Source organism: Leptonychotes weddellii, unplaced genomic scaffold, assembly GCF_054177405.1.
Source record: "Leptonychotes weddellii isolate Sample4059 unplaced genomic scaffold, ASM5417740v2 HiC_scaffold_7495, whole genome shotgun sequence".
In the NCBI taxonomy this organism is placed as follows: Eukaryota; Metazoa; Chordata; class Mammalia; order Carnivora; family Phocidae; genus Leptonychotes; species Leptonychotes weddellii.
This window is the reverse complement of record NW_028044934.1, coordinates 1-6148: the sequence shown is the minus strand read 5'-3', so window position 1 is coordinate 6148 and position 6148 is coordinate 1. Positions and strand designations below refer to the sequence as shown.

At 43.6% G+C, this 6148-nt stretch overlaps 1 long non-coding RNA gene across 1 annotated transcript; it reads left to right on the top strand.

Annotated features, from left to right (window-relative positions):
* Positions 1-236: 236 nt before the first annotated feature.
* On the top strand, positions 237-5882 carry LOC145719829 (uncharacterized). Its single transcript, XR_014142628.1, has 2 exons — positions 237-380; positions 825-5882. It is a non-coding gene; the product is annotated as an uncharacterized LOC145719829 (long non-coding RNA).
* Positions 5883-6148: the final 266 nt, after the last annotated feature.

The window sequence follows — 6148 nt, the reverse complement described above, 5'->3', positions numbered from 1 at the left end:
TGCTTCGTGCAAGACTCCGAACTACACCCGTAGTGGCAGCTGAAAAGCAAACAAAAACAAAACCTGAAATTCCAGCCTCCGCCGCTTCAGTACCTGAACCAGGGTCCCGCCCTTCCTTCCAACGAGAGGACGATGGGGGCGTGGCCGGGCACGCGGCGCCCACGTGACCACTGAGAGCCGCGCGCAGCCAAGTCGCGCGATCTGCCGTCATATCAGCTTATGCCGCCGGCCCCTGATTGGCTGGCGGCGTCTGCCGCTAGGAGCGTGTGCGTGGCTCCGCCCCTCCAGGCTTGGCCAGCGGGCTGACCACCGCCGGCCGCCCAGTGGTCCCCGCAGCCTAGGTCCCCGCGGAGGCCGAATTGGCCACAGACCCTGTGGAGGTAGGGATGGCTGGAGGGCGGGAAGAGGAGGCGGAATACACCTGAGGGGGACGGGCAAGGAGCGGGGAGGAAAGTGGATGGGGAACAATCAGCAGGATGGGTGCCCCGTGGGGAAGATGTGCGGCCGGCCTTTTCTTTTCCGACTAGCGGCAGGCGTGGATGGAACGCCGCCTGAGTGTCAGGCTCTCGGCGGGCGCTGGGCTATCGGTGACTGGCAGCAGGGATTGGCAGGCAGCCGGGCATCCCGGAAGCCGGCGCGGGCCGTGATGCGTCGAGTGCGGGGCTCAGGGGACACCCGCTGTCCCGGAGACCTGGGTGGGGTGGGGGTGGGGGGCTCTGCCCGGCCAGACGAGGTTTCGGGGCGCCGAGGAGGCCCGCACGTGAAATAAACAGGCACAAAGATAGGCGTGCAGAAAACGAAATGTGTGATGTTGGCTATTGCAGATCGCTCATCCAAGGAAGTCCGTCTAGCGAACACTAATGCTTTACTTTGAGACGGATATCCCTCTGTGTTGGAGGGATTTTTCTTTTTTAAAGGGGCAAAGAAATTAGGCTGTGACCTCCTGACCATTACAGCGCAAACCCTAGTTACTGCAGCGTAATTAAGATGGGAGGACAACAGTCCGCGGTTTGAGAAGACTAAAAGGGAAGAGGACTAATCTATTAGGTTAGCATCGTAAAAGGAAAACATCATGTCTACTGGCAATCCATATGTTATAGCAGAATGGATTTGGAGGTGGTATAGATGGGTGAAGTTCCAAATGTCAGTACGAAAAGTTTCCAACCTGGAAAGCTTGTGGTAGCCAGATATTTTTAACCAAAACCTTCCGGCAGGTTACCTGTCTTTATATCACCGTCGTTGTGTGTGTGTGTGTTTAGGTTTCTAATGATGAGCATCTAAAAAAAGATAAATACATGATCCTTGATCACTTATGGAATGCTTTTCCATTCATTATGTAATGTAATTAGCATGAGATACTCAGAATTCCCCATCTGTATGTATACAAGTTGAGAGATAACATAATGTCGAAGCTGAGAGAACAGACTCTGGAATATACGGTCCAGGTGTAACTTGGTACTTGACAAGTTATTTAAATACTCCTGCCCTCAGTTTTCCTATTTATAAAGTAGGAGTTATAGAAATACCTACCTCTACCTACCTCGTAGGGTTGTGAGAATTAAGCGAGGTGATACATAAAAAATGCTTTTAAATAATACCTGGTTCTCAACAAATGTTAACTATTATTATCAATACTTTTAAAATAAAGCCAAAGTAATAGTAGACTCAGTTATTCTAGCCTAATTGTGTTTTATTAATAACTGTGTTTTATGAAAAAGTTTTGTTTCTATAAAGATAAAATAATACAAGCTTCTGTTTTAGTCAGGGATATTTAACTTAGGGTCTGTGGAGCCCTGACCTAAGGAGGTATAAACGCCTTAAAATTATATGCAAAATTGTGAGTTTGTAGTCACTGAGAATTTAAAAAATTAAGGAGCTGAAGAGTTGAGATAGTGATGAAGAGGCAGTCGAAATTGGTTCAAGTCTTGGTTTAAGAACTTGGGACTTTGAGGGGCACCTGGGTGGTTCACTAGGTTGGGCATCTGCCTTTGGCTCAGGTCTTGATCTCAGGGTCCTGGGATAGAGTCCCACATCGGGCTCCCTGCTCAGCCGGGAGCCTGCTTCTCCCTCTCTCTGTCTGCCGCTCCCCCTGCTTGTGTGTGCGTGTGCTCTCTCTCTTTTTTTCTCTCTCTCAAATAAATAAATAAAAACTTAAACAAACAAACTTTGGGACTTTGTAACCAGACTGCATGTGTCTGAGTTCCAGCCCCAGCATTTGTTTACTTGATGATCCCAAGCAGATTACTTGAAAATCTTTAAAGATTTTATTTACTTATTTATTTGAGAGAGAGAGCACGAGCTGGGTGAGGGGCAAAGGGAGAAGCAGACTTCCTGATGATCAGGGAGCCCAACGTGGGTCTCAATCCTGGGACGCTGGGATCATGACCTGAGCAGAAGGCAGACGCTTAACTGGCTGAGCCACCCAGGTGACCCAGATTCCTGTGCCCAGCTTCTTTATCCGTAACACTAGTACCTAACTCTTAGGGTTTCTTGAAAGTATTAAAGGAGCTAATATTTATGGTACCAAGTGTATAGTAAATATTGATATTAGATATCACCAATTATTTTTCAAAGAAAAATCAAATGACACCTTTTTCTCCCTTAGGTTAAAGTAATTTTGACTCAGCTTTGGCCCCATAACAGCAATAATAATAGCTCTTGTTTATTGACTAAATTCTCTGTCACATGGTGCCCAAACACTAGGGACTTAGTCTCTAAACCTTAACAACAATTCTATAATTTTACAGATGTGGGTTTGAATATAAACTTCAAATTTGAAATGCAATTTTGAGGTCATATTGTTCCTGATTTCAGAAGATTTTTTGTTAGATGTCAGAAAGTATAGTGATATATTTATGAATATTTAATTATTACATTCAATAAATAGAATTAATTGAAAGCAAAATTCTAAAAACAGTTAAAAAAGGTTTTATTTCACAGTATCTAAACTGCCTCTAGATTGACTGAAGTACATTTCTTCCTCCCTTCCAGGCACTGGTTTACTGTAACAGCAATTATGTCTGGGGAATATACAAATTAACACAAGTAGCATGGTCTTCAGATAAAAGCAAAACTAAAGAGTTTCTTGAAGTTAAGGACTGAGATCTTTTGAAAGTTATTACTTGCATCTGATATTAAAGGTTGAATAAATAAGAGTCTTAGTTACTGTTTGAGTTGGTTTGGGCTGCATTGTGCAGTCTTGTCTGTACTGTATTGATTTAGGGCTATGGGACACAAGGTAACATCCAGATCAGGCTGCAAACTCTTAACCCACCTTTAGTGGTGTCACAAGATCCTTCTCCAATCGTTAGGTTGTTTCAAAGTGTTTCCTGCTATTACTTTGCCTGCTTTCTTTGCTACATGATCTCTCAAGGCAGTCTCTAGTCCTTATGGCTTCAGTTTCAACTACTACAAGCTCACTTTGGAACTTCAGATTCATATTTGTATGTAGTCTCCTGCTTATGTCTAAGAGTAAGCATAGACTTAAAGCTTATTAGTCTCTGCTTACTTAGATTTAAGACCCAAACTGAATCCCTCATTCCTTATGCGCCCCTGTTCCTGTGGGGACTACCAGCTACCAGCTCTCCCAGCATTCCCTCTTTTGATTCTGGTGACATCACCATCCACTCAGGCAAGCTAAAATCTCACAGCCATCCTAGATTTCTCCCTCATTCACATTCCAGTATTTAATTGGTCATCAAGCCCTGTGGGGTTTTAGTTGCTAAATCTCCAGTGTACGTGCATGTGTGTTCTCAGAGCTGCTGAGCTAGTTAGTCTACCGCAGGAGCAACCAAAGTAGTCTCTCTCTCTTCTGCTCATCAATACTCATATTTCTAGGGGCGCCTGGGTGGCTCAGTTGGTTAAGCGACTGCCTTCGGCTCAGGTCATGATCCTGGAGTCCCGGGATCGAGTCCCACATCGGGCTCCCTGCTCGGCAGGGAGTCTGCTTCTCCCTCTGACCCTCCTCCCTCTCCTGCTCTCTGTCTCTCATTCTCTCTCTCTCAAATAAATAAATAAAATCTTTAAAAAAAATAAAAAAAAATACTCATATTTCTAATGGAGTGGTTTCTGTGAAATATGGGTCTGATTAGAACGTCTTTCCTGCTCAGCAACCTTTAGTAGCTCCCCGTCGTGTTATCAGGGAGAGTCAGATTCCCTAGCAGGGCAACAGCTCTTCACAGCCTGACACCAGTTTCCTTTTACCAGGTTTATCCTGGAACAGTTTCCGCCCCCTCTACTTCACCCCTGTCTCACTGTTTGGCACCCACCAGCGACACCCAGTGAGTCACGAATGTACCATGACTTTTTCCATGCCTTTGCAAGTTGTTATTTATTTTTTTTTTTAGATTTATTTATTTATTTTAGCGGGGGGAGGGTCAGAGGGAGATAATCTTCAAGCAGACTCCCCGCCGAGCACGGGCGGGGACTTGAGGCTCCATCCCACCACCCTGGAGATCATGACCTGAGCCGAAACCAAGAGTTAGACACTTAACCAACTGAGCCACCAGGTGCACTGCAGTTGTTATTTCTGTTTGAAATGGCCATCCCTGACCTTTTCTTTCTGATAAAGTCCTTTAAAGCCAGAGTCAGCTCTTGTCACTATGAAGCCTTCTACTATAAGCTGATGTAGTTGTGTTGTCTTTTCTGATTATATAGAATTTGTGTATATACCTTTATTATAGCACTTGTATTGATGTAATTGTTTCTATAGTTGCCTTACCTTTCAGATGGATTTAGACTGTATCTTTTCAATATTTGTATGCTCATTACCTAGTGTAGTGCTTGATACTTGTTATTTAAATGAATTAACAATGTATAATGAAGGATATATGTTAATATCTGACATTTGACATTAGTTAATTAAAACCTTCCATGACAGGGACGCCTGGGTGGCTCAGTTGGTTAAGTGACTGCCTTCGGCTCAGGTTATGATCCCGGAGTCCTGGGATCTAGTCCCACATCAGGCTCCTTGCTCAGTGGGGAGCCTGCTTCTCCCTCTGCCTGCCGTCCCCCTGCTTGTGCACTTTCTCTTTCCTTCTCTCTCAAGTGAATAAATAAAAAATATATATTAAAAAAAACCTTTCCATGACAAAGTGAGGGGGAAAAAATGCTTGCAACTCATATCACAAACAAGGATAACACTCTTAATAAATAAAGAACTTCTAGAATTTGATTTTAAGAAACTAAAAACCCAGTGGGAAAATGGGCAAAGGATAAAAACATAATTTCACTGAAAAAAATATAAATTGGGGCGCCTGGGTTGCTCAGATGATTAAGTGTCTGCCTTTGGCTCAGGTCATGATCTCCAGGTCCTGGGATTGAGCCCTACGTCAGGCTCCAGACTCAGCGGGGAGTCTGCTTCTCCCTCTCCCTCTGCCTCTCTTCCTGCTTGTGCTCTCTGTCTCTCACTCTCTCTCAAATGAATAAAAAAAATCTAAAAAAAAAAAGAAAAATATATATAAATTATGCTAAATACATGGACTGATGCTCAACCTCACTCATATTAAGAAAAAGATAAATTATATACTGAGATATCATTTCTTTGCTGTCAGATTAACAAACATCCTAAAGTTTGATGATATTCTCTTTTGGTAAGGTTGTAGGGATATAGGCACGATCGTACACTGCTGTGGACTTGCAAAGTGATGCAGCTCCCATGCAGAGCAATTTAACAGTGTCTGCCAAAGTTACCGACGCATTTGATCTTTGTCATAGCTCTTCTGCTTGTAGAAATTTATGCAATATTGGATTAATCATTGTTGCATTGTTTTAAATTGCATAAGGTGAGAATCTATCCAAATGCTTATACATGAGTTAAACGACAATGAAGTCACACAAAGGCACGGCCACAGTCCCTTAGCCACAGTTTCAAAGTCTGAAAAGCCCTGAAAAACTAGAAGTTTTTGTTTTTTAAAGGCTGGCGCTCAAACTCCTTTGATGACACACGCTTTCTCCAGCTGACTGAGGTGCCCACTGTGTGTTGGCGCACCTGTCAGATATCCCTACCTCTGCTCTTTGTGGGGACTATTTTTGTTACTTTGGGTTTAATTGCAGATGGAAATATTGTTTTAAATAGTTAAAGATAGCCCATCTGAATAACAGAATGAATGGAAGCATCCGTCATTAGGAATGGCACAGACATGGAGTT